We start from the raw sequence: 23,074 nt of genomic DNA, 5'->3' as shown, positions 1-23,074 counted from the left end.
TGGCTTAGGAAGGAAAAGATAACACTGGTGAAAGGACATTAAAGTAAATGAGAACAGAGATGAATGTGTTGAGGTGAGAAAAAGAAAACGGAACGAGGGAGCAGAGAGAAACTTATGAATAAGCAGGAAGAAAAACAGGCTTACATTTATCAGTAATCTAAAATATGGAACTTAGATTTTAATTCAACCTTATCTTTGCTTAAAAGTTACAAAGCAAAACTAAGGAGACCGGGCTGGGGATGTGGCTCAGTGGTAGAGTGCTCACTGAGCAGGTGCAGGACCCCATGTTCAATTTCCAGCACTGCCAAAATAATAAACAAAAAACAAAAAACTTGGAGAATGTGTCTTATAATAACAATTTCAAGAGCAGAAGATATTCAAAGCAAGAAAGAGAAAATCCATAGTGCTATTCAGTCCATACTGAGTAATGTGGAAACACTGCTGATAAAACCAGCAATGCCCCATCTCCTGTGTAGGGACACCTCTGTGGAGGAAGAATGCAAATGTAAAGCAGGCGATGGGATTAGAAGCAGGAAAGGACCTTGACCCACTCATTACTGGGTTTAGGTCTGATCTTAACCTGAAGCATTAAAATAGTCTTTAATCATTGGAGCAGGAATAACCAACAATGTCTACTGTTTTTATTAAGAGAACATTCCCAAATATAAAAATACAGAGGAAAAAGAACATATTTTTTTACTTGATGATAAAATGTCTGAAGATGTAAAAATTTTGCCACACTGTCTTCGGAAGTCTTTTTTTAATTGCAAAAGTAGGCACATCTGTAATTAAAATCTCACATCATCTCTTTTCCTTCTCTCCCTTCCGAGAAATGTAAAATTTTTCTTTCACAGTGTTCCCAATATTTAATACATATGTTGGCAACTATAAACGACATATATTACTGTTTTGAATATTTTAACATACTAAATATATGATATCTTACTCTAAGTATACTTTGCATTTTTCTTCTTTCTCTTGGTTTTATTTTCTTGAAATTTCTCTTATATCAAATTAGTGTTTTCTTAAATATCTCCTTGAATGTATGTTGAAGATTTTCTAGGATGGATTCATAGACATGAAACTGCTAAGTAAAAGGTCATACATTCCTTTAGCTTTGCAATTAGGTTTTCACATTTACTTTCTTATTCAGAGATTTACTGTTCTGTATTGTTTAGGGCTCTACATTGTTTACTGTAAATAGTTCATTGTTGCAGGTCCCTGTATTGAACTTTTCTCCGTTAATTTTTGCTTGTACTTCTACATATAGCCAGTTGCCATGAAAGTAGGCCCATATCTTTCTTCCTCTTTATGCTGAGTCTATGTATCTGTACCTCTGCCTATATCAAATCATTTTAATTGGTTCAACTCAGTGCTCTTTGATTGGGATTGACTTTACACCCATGGGACAGTGGACATTTGGGTCCTCATGAGTGTGGAGGTAGAGGCCAGAAATGCTGCTAAATAGACAACAAAGGCCCAGGAGGTCCCATTCCACCAGTATTCCCAAAATTTATTGAAATTGTTTTTTACTCCTTCATATGGATTAAGATTAGGCCCTTGAATTCTAAGAAAAACTCCTTTAAGGTTTCTATTGAATTTGTATTTAACATGGATTAACACGGGAAGAATTAAAAGTTTATTATACCAATGTGTCCTCTTTATTATGGCATGGATCTACATTTACTTGGTTCTGTTTTCCAGTCCCTTTAATTAAATTTTATGCTTTTTCTTTGAAAGATCATTTGTTTTTCTGTGTGATATATGAGAGGATGATTGCCTGGTTATTTTTGCTATTTCAAAGGTAATTGCAATTACGTATTTTATCATTCATTATTGTTATGTAGGAGTATGATTAGTTTATGTGGATATTTCACATGATTTTTTATATTAATGTGATAATATTGGTGAACCATTTTACTACATCTAAATGTTTTTCCTGTAGCTTCACTTTGATTCTTCTTTGTAGATATGCATCTATCATTTTAGAATGACAGGACATATTTAACTTTCCTCCAAACATTATGCATGGGCCTTCTGTTTCTTCTGGCCATGACTATCACAGTGTGATGATGGCAGAAGTGGTGCATTGTCCCTGAGAAGTGACAAAATTTGTAGACTCCTAGAGATACATTTTTAAGGTTCAATGAATACTCTTCAATATCATGAAAGTTCTAGAGAGTTACCCATCAGTTTTTTTTTTTAAGTCTCTGTATTGGCATATTGAATTAAATTATTGGACCTGGTTTACATCCTGCATAAACAGAATGGGTTTACTCATACTCTGCAGGTTCTCATTAATAGGATGCTGTTGTGGTTCAGATATGAGGTGTCCCCCAAAAGCTCCTGTATTGATGCAGAAATGTGCACAGGTGAAATGATAGGATTTTGAGAGCTATAAACTAATCAGTCCATCCTAGTTTGAATGGTCTGACTGGGTGGTAACTGTGGACAGGTGGTGCATGGCTGGAGGAGGTGCATCATTGGGGCAAGCCATGGAAGGGTGCTTCCTCTCTGCAGTGCTCCCCTGTCCCCACCCACCACTTGTCTACCATGAGAAGAGCAGCACTCCTTCACCATACCCTCCACCATGATGTTCTGCCTCACCTTGGACCCAGAGCAGTGGAGTCAGTCCGACATGAACTGAACCTCTGAAACCATGAGCCAAAAAAAAAAAAAAAAAACTTTTCCTCTCCTAAGTTGGTTGTTCTGGTCATGCATTTTGGTCACAGAGATGAAAAACTAACTAACACAGATGTCCTTATCATCACACTGTGTATGACATCTCTAATGTTTCATGTCATTTTTCCTGTTTGTGTTCCATTGCTTTTGCATCCTCTACCCTAGATATCCACTTGTTTGGAAAAATCTGTGTCATTTTATTCCATTTTGTAAATAACATATATACATATATATCAATGTACAAATTTATGTATTGCATATGTTTAACTTACATAAATAGTATTGGTTATTCCAATACTAGTTTCTTGTTTTTTCACTAATTGTATTTTTGAGATATTGGTATGTGGCTCTTTGAAAGTGGTGTCTGTTACTCTGGTTGCTAAATAGCAATTCATCTTTGGCATATATCATGGTTAATCCTATGTGTCAACTTGGCTAGAAATGGAGACCAGTTGATCAAACATGTGATGTCACTGTAAAGGTATTTCTTTAGATATGATTAACATTTAAGTAAAGCAAATTATTCTATGTGATACAGGAAGCCTCATTCAGTTAGTTGATAAGCAAAGACACAGATTTCAAAAAGAAGAATTCTGCCTTCAGTATGCAACATAACAAGTCTTCCTCACTTTCTAGTCTTTGGGACTCAAGATTTAACTCATAGCTAAATCTCGAGGCTGTTGGCATCCCCTATGAATTTTGGACTTGCCCATCCCACATTCATTTAAGGGTCTTTAAAATCTATCTCCCTCACTATACCACTCTTCTCTTCCTTTCTTCTGTCTCTGTCTCTGATTCACTCTCTGTCCCTCTGTCTGTCTGTCTCTCTCTCTCTCTCTCTCTCTCTCACACACACACACACATACACACATGCACACACATACACACACATATAGGTCTTAACTGGTCAAGTGTAACTTACATGCTATAATATGGGATACACAGTGTTATCAATTCTGGAAACAAACTTTTCTTACTCTAAGACTCATGAATGAAGGAAATAAATGTATAAATCCTTACACATACAAAAAACTTCTGTAGATAGATAGATAGATAGATAGATAGATAGATAGATAGATAGATAGAAATAGATAGAATGGTAATTTTGAATTTACACAGTTATACATAAAAGCAGCTGATTTTAATTAAACCTATGTTAATAGTTTGAATTTTTTTCACTTCCAAACTGTTTATTTTTAATTGGATACAGTTCACAGTTGCATTGCTTGTGGTGTGTGCACACGTGTGTATGTAAGCCCCCAGCCACACACGCACGCACACACACACGCACACACACACACACACACACACACACACTTGGTTCTATTCTCTTGGGAGCCCTAATATAGCAGATGTGACTTATCTATTCACCTAGTGAATGGACCCATTTATTATGCATAACCTCTTGTTAACACAACATTGCTTGGGATATCTTGTGAGTGGTTGCTTATAAACAATGCTTTAGTCAGCTATTTCCTCTCTGTGACTAAAGACCCAACCAGAAAAATTCTAGAAGAGGAAAAGTTTATTTGGGAGTTTATGGTTTTAGAGATCTCAATCTGTAGACAGCACACTCCATTCCTTGGGGATCAAGGTAAGACTGAACATCATGGAAGAAGAGCATGGCAGAGGGAAGCAATTCATATGATTCAGAAAACAGAGGGAGAGACTCTGCTTGCCAGTTATAAATATATACCCCAAAGCCATGCCTCCAAATCCCACCTCCTCTAGCCACACCCTACCACTTTAGTCATCATTCAGTTTATCCCCATCAGGGTATTAATTCACTGATTGGATTAAGAGTCTCACAACCCAATCCTTTCTTCTCTGAACCTTGTTCATTGTTACGCACATAAGCTTTTGAGAAACGCTTCACATCTAAATCATAACAACAACTTTCCCTGGTTTATCCAAATTTGGTACACAATACTTGTACAATTATTTTTATTCTATAATGCTGGATTATTTTCTAAAATCATAGTGCTAGGTCTCACTCCTACCAGCACTACACAATGATAGTTGTTCCTCTGTGGCATCAATAACATATTTTTGAAGTTTAATGTTCTTTACATTTTTGATATTAGTTTGTATTTTCTAAAAATTTTTAGTGTGGGGAAAGACTTGGAATTCTATTTCAATATGTTAAAAATATCAAATTGATTTTCAATTTTACCTCATTAAAATCTGCTAGTTAATATATTTTCAGAAATTAATTCATTTCCTATAATCTTAAGCATTTTGAGTGTACTTCATAGTACTTTTTCAACACATTGAAAACCTCTGTTAATCTTGTGATTATATCTAATTTAAATTCAGCATTTATTTTAATGATTTGTTTTCTTAATCCTGCTTGTCAAAGATTTCTTTCCATCTTCCACATTCTTGGATAGGCAGAATTCATATTGTCAAAATGGCCATAGTACCAAAAGTGCTATAGAGTACAATTCCAATTAAAATCCCAATGACGTACCTCACAGAAATAGAGCAAGCAATCATGAAATTCATCTGAAAGAATAAGAGATCCAGAAAAGCTAAAGCAATCCCTAGCAGGAAGAGTGAAGCAGGGGGTATTGCAATACCACAACTTCAACTATACTACAAAGCAATAGTAACAAAAGTGGCATAGTATTGGTACCAAAATAGACAGGTAGATCAATGGTTCAGAATAGAGGACACGGACACAAACCCAAATAAATACAATTTTCTCATACTACACAAAGGTGCCAAAAATATGCAATGGAGAAAAGTTAGCTTCTTCAACAAATGGTACTGGGAAAACTGGAAATCCATATGCAACAGAATGAAATTAAACCCCTATCTCTCACCCTGCACAAAAATCAACTCAACATGGATCAAGGACCTTGGAATCAGATCAGAGACCCTGCATCTTATAGAAGAAAAATTAAGTCCAAATCTTCATCGTATCAGCTTAGGATCAGACTTCCTCAACAGGACTCCCATAGCACAAGAAGTAAAACAAGAATAAATAACTGGGATAGATTCAAATTGAAAAGCTTTCTCTCAGCAAAGGAAACTATCAACAATGTGAAGAGAGAGCCTACAGAGTGGGAGAATATCTTTGCCACTCATACTTCAGATAGAGCACTAATTTCCAGAATATATAAAGAACTCAAAAAACTCTACACAAAGAATACAAATAACCCAATCAACAAATGGGCTAAGGATATGAACAGACACTTCACAGAAGAAGATCTACAAGCAATCAGCAGATATATGAAAAAATGTTCACCATCTCTAGTAATAAGAGAAATGCAAATCAAAACTACCCTAAGATTCCTTCTCACCTCAATTAGGATGGTGATTATCAAGAATACAAGCAACAGTAGGTGTTGGAGAGAATGTGGGGGAAAAGGTGCACTCATACATTGCTGGTGGGGCTGCAAATTAGTGCGGTCACTCTGGAAAGCAATGTGGAGATTCCTTAGAAAACTTGAAATGGAATCACCATTTGACCCAGCTATCCCACTCCTTGGTCTATACCCAAAGGACTTAAAATCAGCATACTACAGAGATACAGCCACATCAATGTTCGTAGCTGCTCAATTCACAATAGCCAGATTGTGGAACCAACCTAGATGCCCTTCAATTGATGAATGGATAAAGAAACTGTGGTGTATATATATATATAAATATACACACACACACACACACACACACACACAATGGAATATTACTCAGTCTAAAGAATTACAAAATTATGGCATTTGCAGGCAAATGGATGAAACTGGAAAATATGCTAAGTGAAATAAGCCAATCTCAAAAAACCAAAGGATGAATGATCTCGCTGATAAGTGGATGATGATACATAATGGGAGGTGGGAGGGAGGCAAGAAAGGAGGAAGGAGGGACTGTATAGAAGGAAAAGAGGGGTGGGAGGGGTGGGGGAAAGGAAAAATAACAGAATGAGTCAAACACCATTACTCTACGTAAATGTATGATTACACAAATGGTATGCCTCTACTTCATGTACAGAGGAACAAGTTGTACCCCATTTGTTTACAATAAAAAAAAGATAGATTTCTTTCCTTTGTCCTTTATAAACCAAACTTTAGTTTTGTTCTTCATGCCTTTTCTTTTTCTTTCTCTATTTTTTAATTTTCCCAATGTATCATGAGAGTTATCATGTCGGTCTCTTTCTTTATTGGGATTTACTCCTTTCTATTCCTCATTCTTGATTTTTTATTTTTAACTTTTATTTTTCCTTTAGAACTTGATTTTTGATAAAGATAGTGTTATCCTGTGGATCTTAAATGTCCCTCATAGGATCATACCTTAAAGCTTGGTTGCCAGTCTGTGTCATTATTAGGAAGTGATGGAAATTTTGAGGTAGGATCCAGTGGAAGGATATTAGGTCATTGGGGGCATGACTTTGAAGGGAATATTTCAAACCTGATTCCTTCCCTCTTTCTATTTGCTTCCTGGATGCCTTGAGGTGAACAGGCCTTTCATCCACCATGTACTCTTACCACAATGTACTGTATTGCCAAGGACCCAAAATTATAGGATTAGGTAACCATGGACTGAAACTTCTGAAAATGTTGGCTGAAATAATGCTTTCTTCCTTTTAAGTTGTTTACCTCAGGCACTTTATCTTAGCAACAGAAAGCTAACATATCATCAGAGTTATAGATACTGATTTAAGTACTCAATTTATGTAAATGATTTTTTATTAGTATCCCATTCATTTTAACCTTCATGAGTATGATAAAAAAAGAGTACAATAGCTGTAGCGTGGGGTATATCAATACATCTTTAGTAGAATATGCCAAAATGTTTATCAAGGTGATTATGCCAAATAGTAATTCCACTATCTTTGTATCTTCTCTAATACTTAGTGTCAGACACAGGAGTACACTAGACAAGTGAAACATCAGGGCAGGCGATTTAAAAAGTTTCTCCCTGACACTAACTTCTGCACTAGCATCACTGGCATGAACCGGAGGGAGAGTGTACCCTTGAGAATTAGATGCCTGGAGTGCAAAATTGAAGGAAGTGCCCACTTTCAGAGTCCTGTAAAACTCTTCATGTGACCAAATTTGAGAGTAAATGCCTTCTTAACTTTGGCATCAACCACACCTGTCTTACCTCAGCCAAAATCTCAACCTTGCTACATGGAGTCTTTTTCTGCAGGATGTGGGTAATGCAATTCAACTGTGTTTTTTGTTTGCATTTCCTCGGTGATTAATGATGTTGAGCACATTTTCTTATGTTTATTAGGCATTTGGTATCCTCTTTTGTGAATTGCCTTTCAAGTCTTTTGTCCGGTTGTAATTGGATCAGCTATGCTTGCTCTTGTTAATGACTGAAAGTCCTTTTTATATATTCCTCATGAATCCTTTCTGAATTTTTGTATTGCAAATACCTTCTCTTACTCAGACTTCCCTTTTCATACTTGAATGATTTCTTGTAATAACTGAAATTTCTTCATTTTAAACAAGTTTAACTTGTAAATATTTTCCTTTGTGATTAATGCTTTTCTGTCCTATTTATAAAATCTCCCTCCTTCTTTTCTTACTGTATTCAAAAAGTCTGTGATGATGTTCTTTTAATATTCTTCATATTAGCATTTTTTGAACACTTCTTTGAATTTCTACCAATTTAGTCCTTCACAAATCCAAATTTCATTTTATTCACATTCTCTGTTTTACACCTGTTTTCTATTCTATTTCTGTATCCTATCTTTACTATTTCTTTGTTATAACATTTTTTCACTTACATATATTATATATGTGTAATTATGTATATATGCAATATAGTAATACATATAATAATTTCATCTTAATGACACAATTTTCCCTAAAGAGGAACATTGGTGTTCTGCAATCAACTCTTCAAAAGGAAAACAAGTGCCAATAAATCATCTTTTTCTTTTTAACTTAGAAAATTATCTGCCACTATTCTCTATAATACCTCATTTCCTTTTCTTTAAAACTATCACCTGTTGGAACTTTTACAAAACCTTTCAGTAGTTTTTGTTCCCTTCCTTCATTATAGAGTTTCAACTTAGATCAGCTGTGAGTACATGTTCTTAAGGGGACAGATGTTTTAGACTTTGTGGATCATGGAGTCCTGTCCTGATCACTCAACCTCTGTTGTTGCATGGAAGCAGTCATAGATATGATATACATTAGAGGTTGTAACTGTGTTCCAAAGCTATTTTGTTTGCAGATGTATAGGTCTTAGTTTTCCAACCCCTGGGTCAGATTATGCTAGTGTAACAAACATTACCTAAATTTTGGTGGTCCAAAACATCAAATAGTACTTTCATTTATCTCTTCTTAATGCTACATGTTAATTTTAGATTCACCAGGGGGACTTTACTTATTGTAGTTATTCAACAAACCTAGCTGAGGAATTCTGTTGGCTTTCAAACAGAAAAGAATGTTCTGGCAGCAAAATGTGTACTTTAGAAGAAATAATAATAAATGCACTCATTATCCAATGACTGAAACTAGTCAAATGATCCCACCCATCCTTGGATGAAATGACCAGGAAATGCAGTTCCAAATATGTCACAGTGGCAGTCAAAGAAAGGATACACTGAATGCATGGAATTAGTGACAGCTATGTGGGTTTTAACCTTTCTTTTGTAGTTTTCTGACACTAATATCCCTAGACCTACCTTTCAATTTTTCAGTTCTCATCCGGGGTTATGTCTATATTTTTACTTTTGTTTTCTAAAAATTATCAGATTCTTTTTTAAATTTGCCATTTAAAATGTCATTCCATACTTTCCTTGGTGCTTTCAAAACCTTTATTTATTTATTTAATCTCTCTTGATAATTTGCAGCATATTGATGGGTGTCTATTTAGTCTAAATCAACTCCCATTCCCATTCAAGGTACCACAGTGTCACTCTCTTTATTTACTTCTGTGGCTTCTGTCACATATTTTCATGCTAATATACTCTATCACATTGCAGAATTAAAAGTTCTTATCTTAATCTGTGTGGTGGTGTATGCCTATAATCCCAGTGACTCAGTGAGTTCAAAGCCAACCTCAGCAATTTAGTGAGGCCCTAAGTAACTCAGTGAGTCCCTGTTTCTAATAAAAACATAAAAAAGGGCTGGGGATTTGGCTCAGTGGTTAAGTGCCCCTGGGTTCAATCCCAAGTACCAAAAAAAATGAAAAGTCCATATTTCATCTTTTGAGGTAAATAACAAAATTAACATAATGTTAATAGGGGAAAATATGTAGGCAACTTAGAAAGAGAAAAATTAAATATAAAACAAATAATTATGATCTGTTTCTTTAATGCCCATTACTAGAAGTTATAGTAACCCAATAGTATAGTTTTTAAATGTAAATCCTAAACAAAAAGGGTTGGGGGAAGAGCCTGGTTTTTGTGCGACACTATGCACAGACTATTTTGTAATCTTCACAACAACTTCACAAATTAGGTATTTTTAAAATTAGGAATAAAATAAGAAATGTGAGCTGAATTTGCCTTAAGTCATTTAACTGTTAAATGGTGCAGCTAGAATTTCAAACCTTGAGTCTTCTAAATATGATATGAATACTCTTCTAACTATTATATGAATATTTCTCCCTCAGGATTGTAAAGTAAAATCTAACTTTATTGGTTTACTCTTTAATAATGAAATTACAAAAAAATTTATATGTTTTAAAAGAAACTGAAAAAAGAAAAAACTTCTCTGGAAATAGCTCCCCAAACCTCTATTTTCCCACCTGAAACATGATCAGGCAGACATTTAAATGTTTGGCAATTTATCTGTAAATGATTGAGTCTAAGAATTACATAAAATATGAAATATCTGAAATAACAGTTAACCCAAAACAATATGTGAGTAATCTGATGTAAATTGTAAACGGACACTGAATATTAAATATTAGCAATGCAAGTTTAGGTCAAGTAAATAGGAAATGAAGTAACTGCTCAAACCCAAGGATATGCTTAATCAGCAGGAGCTAGACAGTGTCCTGTTCAGCTGTATAAGCAAAGATTTTCCAAATTTGACATTTAATTTCCAGCAAAGGAGTAGTAGGTGATCTTTGTGTTCCTAGCTGATCAATTTAGTGTTCCTGGGACAAATTGGAGGCTGATCAGAGAATATTACCATCACCTGAAAGGTGCTTCAAAAACTTAAGTCTATATGAGAAGACACTACTCTGATATCTGAGTCACAGAAAAGCATGTGCTAAGGTTGAATTAATGCTTAATTCCCCTCTGCTCCCCTTATAATTTTATTAGCATCTGCAAGACACCTCAACATTAATAATGATCACAAGTCTATTAATGAATGAATGAAATATGAGATCTCATGTAGTGACCTGCGAAAAGAAAAAACAAACATTATAAACCATATAAGTTAGTGTTACAATAAATTCCACTAACAAAAAAAAAAGAAGGAAAATCCTAAATGATATATTTTAAAAAGGTACATGAAATGGAGTTTGAATTTTTATTAATATCAGGGTCATTTTAATTTTCTAATGATAAAGCAAGAGCTAGTCTACTAAGCACATCAGTTTTGCACATGAATTTCAAGATGATTTCCCAGAGTCCTCTTTCAACCAAATGCCATCCCCTTAACACTTACCATAATAAAATTTGGTATCACTACTAAAAGTCTGGAATGACCTTAGGAAGTTTCCTTTGACAGAAATTGGAACTTAGAATTTGGAGACACAAGTTATCATTCCAACTCTGCTTCACAATATCTGTTTAACTTTGGACAATTAAGTTAATCTTTCAGAAATTCTGATTCTCAAACTGTAAAATGAGAATTATAATACCTGTCTATTGTCTAGTACATCAAGTCAGATAATGCACATGAAAGCACTTTAGTGTGAAAGTGCTATACATTCAGAAAGAATTATTACTCTTTGACTCTGAGCTGCCCTTCAGCTGAATCCACTTGTAAAAGCCATGATGAGTAGCTTTTTAAAGTACAGTTCTCCCCTCATACTGCTGGTTAGTAAGAACGAATCAGGCTAGAAAATGTGATGAGGGAAGAAAAGAAAGAAGGGGAGAGAAATTGAAAGAAAGAATGCCATGGTTTGAATATTTGTGCTCTTCCAAAATTTAATGTTGGACTTAGTGCCCACTTTGATGGAACTAAAAGGCAGGGTCTTAGAAAATGTTTAAAAATAAAGCCTCCACCATAATGAATGGGATTGGGACCCTTATAAAGTAGGTTGAAGTGAGCTGCCTTGCCCCTTTCTGTCATGTGTTGATAGATTTCCTCCCTTCCACCCTGTGAAGTCACAGCAATAAAGTGATGAAGAAGAGGGTGAGCTCTCATCAGACACCTTGGTCTTGGACTTCCCAGCCCCCAGAAGTAGGGAATTTTGTTTAGCAGTGGAAATAGTCTAAGTTACAGACACACACACACACGCACACACACATACATACATTCGTATGCACTGAAATACTAATATCATAGTACCATTAAATGAGTTAAGTTAAATAATTTTAATAGGTTGTAGGAGTTTTCCATCCTTTAGCCCCTGTCAACATACACAATAAATGTGAATATAGTTTCCGATTACTGCTTCTTCATGTCTTGATACATTATGAACTCTTTCCCTGGTATCGGTTTATTCATACTACATTTTTATCAATTGCTTACTATGTCATCATTTTACATGAATATAATAATACCTACCTGTTTATTACTCCTATTTGTTTATTTACATTGACTTTGGAAACAGTGATGCGACAAATTTCATGATACCTATATGCTTAATGACCATACATTTCTATTTGCCCAAGATAGAACCAGTTTATACATGTCATTCTGTTTTGGTTATCACAGCATACATTTCACTAGTAAAGGTATCCAAGTTTGATAATAATTGGTATATTTTCACTATATTTTGGTGATTCATAATATTACCTTTAGAAAAAACTCCTAAAGTGAAATTGCTATTTAAAAGATCATGATAAATTATACTTGTTTATATAATGCAGTATATATATTAGGCTCTGAAATCAAAGGCATTAAAACATTCAGATCACAAATATTGATGGTACATATTCTGGGAAGATTTTAAATTATGCATATCTGTCCCCTTTTTTGTCAGGTTTCCTATGAACTCTAAGTGATTCCAATGTTGCTAAAGTCATGAACGACAAAATATCTAGGTTAGTGGCATGTCTCTCAGTCATCAAGAATGATTTAGGGAACTGAGGTGTAACTTGGTGGTAGAATTTGCCTGGCAAGAACAAAACCTTGGGTTAGATCCCCAGCACCACAAAAAAAAAAAAAAAAAAAAAAAAAAAAAAAAAAAAAAAAAAAAGAAGAGGAGGAGGATGAGGAGAAGGAGGAAGAGGAAGAAGAACAAGAACAAGAAAAACAAAAAGAAGAAGAACAACAACAACAGCAACTTTGAATTAAGAATAATTTTCAATTAGCTTCCTGTCTAAGTCCAATGTATCCACCAAATGGTCTCAGTCCTGGTACATACTTGTCCTCATTCTTTTTATGTCTCCTATTCGTTCTTCAGGCATTATCTTAGATTTTACTTTATCTTCGTGTTATAGTTTAGATATGGAATGTACCCTAAAAGCTGTGTGTGTGTTAAGGCAATTCAGAAATCCCTAAATGCAGGCTTTAAGGAAATAATTGACTCATAAGGGCTGTAAAATCTTCAGTTGATGAATGCATTTAATGGATTAATAATTTAAATGAACTACTAGAAGGAGGCAGATATGGTAGTTACATGGAGTTTGGCTGAGGAAGTAAGTCCTGGGAGCATGTCCTTGGGGATAAATATGACAAGGCCCCCCTCCTCTCTCTCTCCACTCTCTCTTTCTCATTCTTTCTGCTTCCTGGCTGCCACAGGCTGAGGTGCTGTCTTTCATCATGTTCCTCTGCCATGATCTATCTCATCTCAAGCCTAGAGCAATGGAAATGATGAACCATGGACTGAAATCTTTGAAACTGTTTGAAACTGTGGGCCAAAATAAACCTTCCTTTTTCTAAGTTTTTTTTTTCTTCTAATATTTATGATAATGATGAAAGGCTAACACACTTGGAAGTCTTTTTTTTTTTTTTTTTTTTTTTTTTTTTTTTTTTTTGACCCAGCACCTTTTCTTCTATGTACCATCTTTCCCAAATTCCCTTGCAGTGAAGCTTGGTCATGACTGCTTTGTGTCAATCAACTGAGTAGAAGTACTTGGTGTTATATTTGGTGATTCCACAATATATAAAAATTGTGCATATTGTAATTTTTTTGTAAGTATCACTTCTTTCTCATAATGGTATTTCATAAGCTCTTTCCATGTTTACATGTGGAGTACACAAGGTTCCCCAGAAAAATTGTTATTTTTCTTCCCCTCTGCTAAGCTATTCTTGAAGGTCATGTACCAGATGTATAGTTCTGAGCTAGAAGAGGCCTGTTTAAGCTGCATCAGATTTGTATTAAATTTCAAATAGTCCACTGTGCTTTTAAGTCACTGATATTTTAGGGGTTTGTGTACCGTACTAGCAAGTTCATTATCCTAATAGGAATATTAGCTTATAAATTAGGTTACTCATATTACAAAAAACTAATGTGTGTAACAGTGAATAGGAAATTAAGCAGAAAACTATGAAGAGCATGGTATTGGATGCTGAGAAGATGGGGATATCCATTTAACAATGAAAACATTAAGAACAGGTAAAACAAATTCCTGAAGTGTATAAGAAAAAATTTTAAAACTGTCATTAGTAGTGAGGAATTAACCACTACTAGTGAATTGGGAGAGTATTTCAAGAAAATCACATGCCCAAGAAAAAATAGAAATAACTAGCATGACTGAGGTACTGAATTCAATTCCCAGAACCAAAAACAAAGAAAAAAGAAAAGAAAAAGGAGACAGAGAGAGAGAGAGAGAGAGAGAGAGAGAGAGAGAGAGAGAGAGAAAGGAGAGAGAGAGGAGGGGGAGGAGAAGAGGAGAGGGGAAGGGAGGGAAGGGGAGGGGAGGACAGGAGAGGAGAAGAGAGGAGAGGAGAGGAGAGGGGAGGAGAGGAGAGGGGAGGAGAGGAGAGGAGAGGAGAGGAGAGGGAGGAGAGGAGAGGAGAGGAGAGGAGAGGGGAGGGGAGGAGAGGAGAGGGGAGGGGAGGAGAGGAGAGGAGAAGAAGCAGAAATGGAATGGAATGAAATAGAAAGTGTCCAGAAAATTGGAGCCTTGAAGGTATGGAAAAGCTATTTCAGAAATGCAAATATTAAGAGAAGGATTGGAAAATGCTTTTAATAACAAATTCCCAGTAGAATAAAGTGATTCAGGGAAAAGATCAGAATGAGTCTTTTTTTTAAATTTTCTTCCCCCCACCCCTCCCACCTCTCTTTTCCCTCTACACAGTCCTTCCTTCCTCCATTCTTGCCCCCCTCCCACCCCCCATTATGTGTCATCATCCGCTTATCAGTGAAATCATTTGTCTTTTGGATTTTTGAGGTTGGCTTATCTCACTTAGCATGATATTCTCCAATTTCATCCATTTGCCTGCAAATGCTATAATTTTATTATTCTTTATAGCTGAGTAAAATTCCATTGTATAAATATACCACAGTTGCTTTGTCCATGCATGCATTGAAGGGCATCTATGTTGGTTCCACAGTCTGCCTATTGTGAATTCAGCAGCTATGAACATTGATGTGGCTGTATCTCTGTAGTATGCTGATTTTAAGTCCTTTGGGTATAGGCCAAGGAGTGGGATAGCTGGGTCAAATGGTAGGTCCATTCCAAGGTTTCTAAGGAATCTCCATACTGCTTTCCAGAGTGGCTGCACTAATTTGCAGCCCCACCAGCAATGTATGAGTGTACCTTTTTCCCCACATCCTCGCCAACACCTATTGTTGCTTGTATTCTTGATAATCGCCATTCTAATTGGGGTGAGATGGAATCTTAGGGTAGGTTTGATTTGCATTTCTCTTATTACTAAAGATGGTGAACATTTTTTCATATGTTTGTTGATTGCTTGTAGATCTTCTGTGAAGTGTCTGTTCATATCCTTAGCCCACTTATTGATTGGATTATTTGTATTCTTCATGTAGGTTTTTTGAGTTCTTTATATATTCTGGAAATTAGTGCTATATCTCAAGTATGAGTGGCAAAGATTTTCTCCCATTCTGTAGGCTCTCTCTTTGCATTGCTGATAGTTTCCTTTGCTGAGAGAAAGCTTTTTAGTTTGAATCTATCCCAGTTATTGATTTTTGCTTTTATTTCTTGTGCTATGGGGGTCCTGTTAAGGAAGTCTGATCCTGAGCCAACAAGTTGAAGATTTGGACCTACTTTTATTTCTATAAGATGCAGGGTCTCTGGTCTGATTTCAAGGTCCTCGATCCATTGTGAGTTGATTTTTGAGCAGGGTGAGAGATAGGGGTTTAGTTTCATTCTGTTGCATATGGATTTCCAGTTTTCCCAGCACCATTTGTTGAAGAGGCTATCTTTCTCCATTGCATATTTTTGGCACCTTTGTGTAGTATGAGAAAATTGTATTTATTTGGGTTTGTGTCCGTGTCCTCTATTCTGTACCATTGATCTACCTGTCTATTTTGGTGCCAATACAATGCTGTTTTTGTTACTATTGCTTTGTAGTATAGTTGAAATTCTGGTATTGCGATACCCCCTGTTTCATTCTTCCTGCTAAGGATTGCTTTAGCTATTCTGGAGTTCTTATTCTCCCAGATGAATTTCATGATTGCTTGCTCTATTTCTGTAAGGTACGTCATTGGGATTTTAATTGGAATTGCATTGAATCTGTATAGCACTTTTGGTAGTATGGTCATTTTGACAATATTAATTTTGCCTATCCAAGAACATGGGAGATCTTTCCATCTTCTAAGGTCTTCCTCAATTTCTTTCTTCAATGTTTTGTAGTTTTCATTGTAGAGATCTTTTACCTCTTTGGTTAGATTGATTCACAAGTATTTTATTTTTTTTGAGGCTATTGCAAATAGGGTTGTTTTCCTCATTTCCCTTCCAGCTGTTTCCTCGCTTGTGTATAAAAATGCTTTAGATTTATGTGTGTTGATTTTATAGCCTGCTATTTGGCTGAATTCATTGATGAGGTCTAGAAGTTTACTGGAGCAGTTTTTTGGATCCTCTAAATATAGAATCATGCCATCCACAAATAGTGACCGCTTAAATTCCTCTTTTCCTATTCATATCCCTTTAATTTCTTTGGTCTGCCTAATTGCTCTGGCTAGATTTTTGAGGACAATGTTGAATAGAAGTGGTGGAAGATGACATCCCTGTCTTGTTCCTGTTTTTAAAGGGAATGTTTTCAGTTTTTCTCCATTTAGAATGATGTTGGCCATGGGCTTAGCATAAATAGCCTTTACAATGTTCAGGTATGTTCCTAGTATCCCTATTTTTTCTAGTGTTTTGAGCATGAAGGGGTGTTGTATTTTGTTGAACACTTTTTCTACATCAATTGAAATAACTATATGATTCTTATCCTTAAGTCTATTGACATGATGGATTATGTTTATTGATTTACGGATGTAGAACCATCCTTGCCTTCCAGGGATGAACCCCACTTGATCGTGGTGCACAATTTTCTTAATATGTTTTTGGATACAGTTCACTAATATTTTGTTAAGGATCTTTGCATCTATATTCATCAAGGATATTGGTGTAAAATTTCCTTTCCTTGATGTGTCTTTGCCTGGTTTGGGTATGAGGGTGATATTAGCTTCATAGAATGAGTTCGGTAGTGTACCCTCCTTTTCTATTTCCTGGAATACTTTGAGAAGTATTGGAATAAGTTCTTCTTTGAAGGTATTGTAGAACTCGGCTGAGAATCCGTCTGGTCCTGGGCTTTTCTTGGATGGTAGATTTTTAATGGCTGCTTCTATTTCATTACTTGATATTGATCTGTTTAAATTGTGTATGTCCTCCTGGTTCAGTTTGGGAGGAGCATATGTCTCCAGAAATTTGTCAATGTCTTTGGTAGTTTCTATTTTGTTGGAATACAGATTTTCAAAGTAGTTCTCATTATGTTCTGTATCTCAGTAGTGTCTGTCATGATATTTCCTTTTTCATCATGTATTTTAGTGATTTGAGTCTTCTCTCTCTTTCTCTTTGTTAGTGTGGCTAAGGGTTTATCTATTTTGTTTACTTTCTCAAAGAACCAACTTTTTGTTTTGTCAATTTTTTGAATTGTTTCTTTTGTTTCAATTTCATTGATTTCAGCTCTGATTTTAATTATTTCTTGTCTTCTACTACTTTTGCTGTTATTCTGTTCTTCTTTTTCTAGGGCTTTGAGCTGTAATATTAGGTCATTTAGTTGTTGACTTTTCATTCTTTTCTGGAATGCGCTCCATGCAATGAATTTTCCTCTTAGTACTGCTTTCATAGTGTCCCAGAGATTTTGATATCTTGTATCATCATTCTCATTGACCTCAAAGGATTTTTTTTTATCTCCTCCCTGATTTTTCTGTTATCCGTGTTTCATTCAGTAGCATATTATTTAGTCTCCAGGTGTTAAAGTAATTTCTGTTTTTTATTTTGTCATTGATTTCTACTCAGTCCATTATGATCTGATAGAACACAAGGCAGTATCTCTATTTTTTTGTATTTCCTAAAGGCTGCTTTGTGGCATAACATATGGTCTATTTTCGAGAAGGTTCCATGTGCTGCTGAGAAGAAAGTGAAACCACTTGTTGATGGATGGAAAATTCTATATATGTCTACTAAGTCTAGGTTATTGATTGTGTTTTTAGTTCTATGATTTCTTTGGTTGGATTTTGTTTGGAAGTTCTATTTAGTGGTGACAGCAGTGCGTTAAAGTCACCCAGAATTATTGTGTTGTGGTCTATGTGATTCCTGAAATTGAGAAGGATTTGTTTGATGTACAGGGATGCACCATTGTTTGGGGCATAAATATTTACTATTGTTATGTCTTCCTGATTTATGGTTCCCTTAAGCAGTATGAAATGTCCTTCTTTATCCCTTCTGACTAACTTTGGCTTGAAGTCCACTTTATCTGATATAAGGATGGAAACCCCCGCTTTTTTACTGAGTCCATGTGCGTGGTAGGTTTTTTCCCATCCTTTCACCTTTAGTCTGTGGATGTCTTTTTCTATGAGATGAGTCTCTTGCAGGCAGCATATTGTTGGGTCTTTCTTTTTAATCCATTCTGCCCGTCTATGTCTTTTGATTGATGAGTTTAGGCCATTAACATTCAGGGCTATTATTGAGATGTGATTTGTATTCCCAATCATTTGGCTTATTTTTGGTTTTTAAGTTGGCTTGGTTTCTCCTTTGAGTGGTTTTTCTCTAAGGTAGTTCCTCCCTCTGCTAACTTCCATTGTTGTTTTTCATTTCCTCCTCATGGAATATTTTGTTGAAATCATTCTGTAGTGCAAGGCTTTCTATTTATAAATTCTTTTAACTTTTGTTTATCATGGAAGGATTTTATTTCATCTTCAAATCTGAAGGTTAGTTTTGCTGGGTATAGGATTCTTGGTTGGCAACCATGTTCTTTCAGAGCTTGAAATATGTTGATCCAGCCCCTTCTAGCTTTTAGAGTCTGGGTTGGGAAATCGGCTGCTATCCGTATTAGTCTCCCCCTATAAGTAATCTGATGCTTTTCTCTCACGGCCTTCAAAATCCTATCTTTATTTTGAATGTTAGGCATTTTCATTATAATGTGCCTTGATGTGGATCTGTTGTGATTTTGTGCATTTGGTGTTCTGTAAATCTCTTGTATTTGATTTTCCATTTCATTCTTCAGCTTTGGGAAATTTTCTGATATTATTTCATTGAATAGGTCATTCATTCCTTTGGTTTGTATCTCTGTGCCTTCCTCAATCCCAATAATTCTTAAATTTGGTTTTTCATGATGTCCCATAGTTCTTGGAGATTCTGTTCATGCTTTCTTACCATCTTCTCTGTTTGGGCAACTTTATTTTCAAGATTCAATATTTTGTCTTCATTGTCTGAGGTTCTGTCTTCCAAGTGGTCTAGTCTTCTGGTGATGCTTTCCATTGAGTTTTTTATTTTGTTTATTGTTTCCTTCCTTTCAAGGGTTTCCATTTGGTTTTTTTTTTTTTTTTTTTTTTTTTTTTTAAATCTCTACCTCTTTGTTGAAATGATCTTTTGCTTCCTGCACTTGCTCTTTCAGCTTATTGGTATTATCATTCATCGCCTGCACTTGCTCTCTTATCTCATTCTTTGCTTCGTGAATCATCTTAATCATGTATAATCTGAAGTCCTTTTCTGACATTTCTTCTAACATACTGTCATTGGATTCTATTACTATGGAATCTAGATTTGTTTGGATCATTTTCTTCCCTTGTTTTTTCATGTTGTTCATGTATCTTCCCTTCTAGTTGTGCAGATCTGGGGTATTGCAGATTCCCCCCTATAGGCTTATAGTGGCCCTATAGGTTTCCAAAATCCTTTCTTTAAGGGGAGATCAATATCAGCAGTGCCCAAATCAGACACTATGCAATCCTAGACCAAATAGCACCTATGAGGACAATAACAAAATTGTCATAGTAAACAGAATGAGTTCAAATATTATCTTCGGTAAAACAAACAGGTTTGCAATAAGGTCTGCAGTTTCTAATGGAGGACAAAGAGGATGCAGAGGGATGTAGAATGTGGCTGTTAAGGGGATAAGAAAAGAATATACAGAAGTTCTAGAAAATAGAAAGTGTGAGAATGTAATCAAAGGAAATTGGATATTAGCATGCAAAAAAGGGAGAAAGAAACTCTGAGGGAACAGGTAAACAAAAAGAAAAGAGAGCAAGAAAACTAAAGAAATAAAAACATATTTTTTAAATAGGAGAAAAGGAAAATCTACAGTATAAAATTCATATACTAATGAAACCTCCCAGTGTTCAGTAGCCTGATGCATGAGAGGTACCTGACAGTGAGCTTCAATCCTCCAGCAGACGTCTCAGGATGGGATTTGCCCCACCCAAAGATCAGAGCTATGTCTTCCAGGATTATCCAAGATGGCCACTCTGGCTTCGAAATGTGTTGGCAAATGGGGAGCTGTAGCTCAGGGGTGGACGTGGTCAGCTGGAGGTCCTGGAGGCGGGATGCGGTTGGTCAGGCAGGGGTCCTGGAGGTCCGGTGTGTTTGGTGTGGTTGTGGGATCCTGGAGGCCGGGTGCAATCAGTCAATCTGGGGTCCCAATGATAGGGCACAATCAGTTGGTCTGGGGGTTCTGGCGGCAGGGAGCAGTCAGGCGATGTGAGGGCCCCAGAGGCAGGGAGTGATTGGTCGGGCTGAGGGATCCTGGATATGGGGCTCAGTCAGTCCGGCCAGGGGTCCTACGGGGCCTGTCTCTTTTCTCAAAATGGTGGCAGCCACATGCAATCAAACCTAGAGGCAGTGTAACAGCGAACTTCCAGGCAACATCAGGCAGCTGGTGTTCCACTGGCGGTCGGCGATCAGTTTGCTGACCTTGTCGGATGATCGGGTGGTGAACCTCATGCGTTGGGTGATGGATAGGTGTAAGGCAGGCGATGGACCTGTCAGAGGTAGGCAAATGGTGGATGATAGGCGCCTGACAGTGAGCAATCTGCACTCAAAAAAGGCGTCCAGACTGAATCTTAATGTAGTTTTAATGAAGTTAAGAGGTGTGAGAGTGAACTTATCTCTCTTAAGGTAGCGGTTACTGCCTTAAGCAGAGCGGTTAAGAGAGCGGTTATCTCTCTTAAGGTAGTGAGAGTAGAGGTTACTGCCACATGGAACTGAAAGTAAATGAATTGGAAGTTGTTTGAGGGAATCAGTAACTTAAGGAGGCCGAATTAAGAACTTTAAAACAATATGTCTTTTTCTGAAACAAGTCTAGAACCATCAGAACAAATGCCCAGTCAGCAGAGGCAAGAAACCCCAGGAAAAAAACACAAATGAACCCTTTGGAAGAGCAGAATCGTAACTTAACTACAACCCTGCACCTGGTTGGGGGCAGTAAAGACTCAACAACTTCCTACTTAATCACTACGAGCACTGATTGCTGCGGGCTTCCTCATTTGTCCTCTCGCAAATGGAAGTGTTTCCTGCAGTTATCTTGTTCCAGTCACAACATCATTGTGTGTGTGTGTGCACATGCATGTGTTTGTGTGTTTGTTTTTTTAGTGGAGAGCATGTTAAGAAAGAGAGTAACACCTTGGTTCCTGGCACTCTGGATCCAAAGTTGACACTTCCATCCTAATGGAGACTGTGTATTGCCTAGTTAAAGATGAGTACCTGTGCCATTTATTCATCTATTGCCTCTTAGCTCCAAATTCACCCTTTTACCTGTCCGGTAAAAATGGATCTGGACTCTTGACTATTGTTCCTTCTTTGGTCAGCTTGATTTAGTACAAGACACTGGAGAGAAATTCCAGGAGGAAATTTTCTGCCTCTACTTCTGGTGTGCCACATGGGTATGCTAAAGAAATATGTAGCTTCTCCAGCATCAGGGCCCAAAGTGGCCAGTTCCTCCCAGCTCCCAGCAGTTTTCCTGGAAACCACTCTATGAGCATTTTGCAGTAGAGTGCCCCTGTAAGACACCTCCTTGTTAATGGCATTCCTAGAGGAATGTATTTCAGCAAATTCCAGAAAGTGGATTTCCAGCATGGTCCACTACCATGACACCACAGTGACTTCTCTGTCATCAGTGAGCTGTGCAATGGCCTTTCCAACAAGACTGCACTTCAGCTCAGCTCTGGATGAGGGGCTGGCCACTGCAGAGGTGCTTGCTCTGTCATGCTATTTCAGCTGCACTGCTCTGACTTGCTTCTTGAATCTATTATTCCTATATTTTTCAGCATTCCTTTGACATTTTACAGCCTAATTCCCAATTACTCCAATCTGATTTCTTCTTATAGTTAATAGTTCTTGATATTATAGTTTGCCTGTTCAAATTCCTGTATGGTTTCTTTTCTTCATATGACCAGACAATACAATGCACTAATCTGAGTGCATGTGAAGTTGTATATCTGGAGAAGAATAAATATATTTCACAAAAATGAACAATTGACTATATATTGCACATAAAAAGACAATTGACTATTATTCCATCTTGGGCCAGCATTGGTGTAGTGCAAGGCACTAAAGAGAGATTTCCAGTGTTGCAGGGGTAGGGGTTCTGCCCCTGCTTCTGGTATGCTGTGTGCAGCTACTTTAGCATCAGGCCCCTGCAGTGCACAGTGGCCAGCATCTCCTGGTTGGCAGGACAGAGAATCAGAATATTTACTTGCCAAAAGGGCTTACCAAGGCAATGAATTTGTTCTTCCCCAATACATCATATACTCTAATGTATTTCCTGGTCCTCTTTGCAGGTGGTTTCTGTGTTATCCGACATCATATTTTTAAGTCCTAACCATATCATATATAACATCCAAGAGTGTGATTTATCCACTGATTTTCTCTTATGCCTATTGTAAGCTGCTCAAAGACAGGGACTAGACTTAACAG

The sequence above is a fragment of the Sciurus vulgaris genome, assembly GCF_902686455.1.
Source record: "Sciurus vulgaris genome assembly, chromosome: 2".
Classification (NCBI taxonomy): Eukaryota; Metazoa; Chordata; class Mammalia; order Rodentia; family Sciuridae; genus Sciurus; species Sciurus vulgaris.
This window is presented reverse-complemented; position numbering follows the sequence as displayed.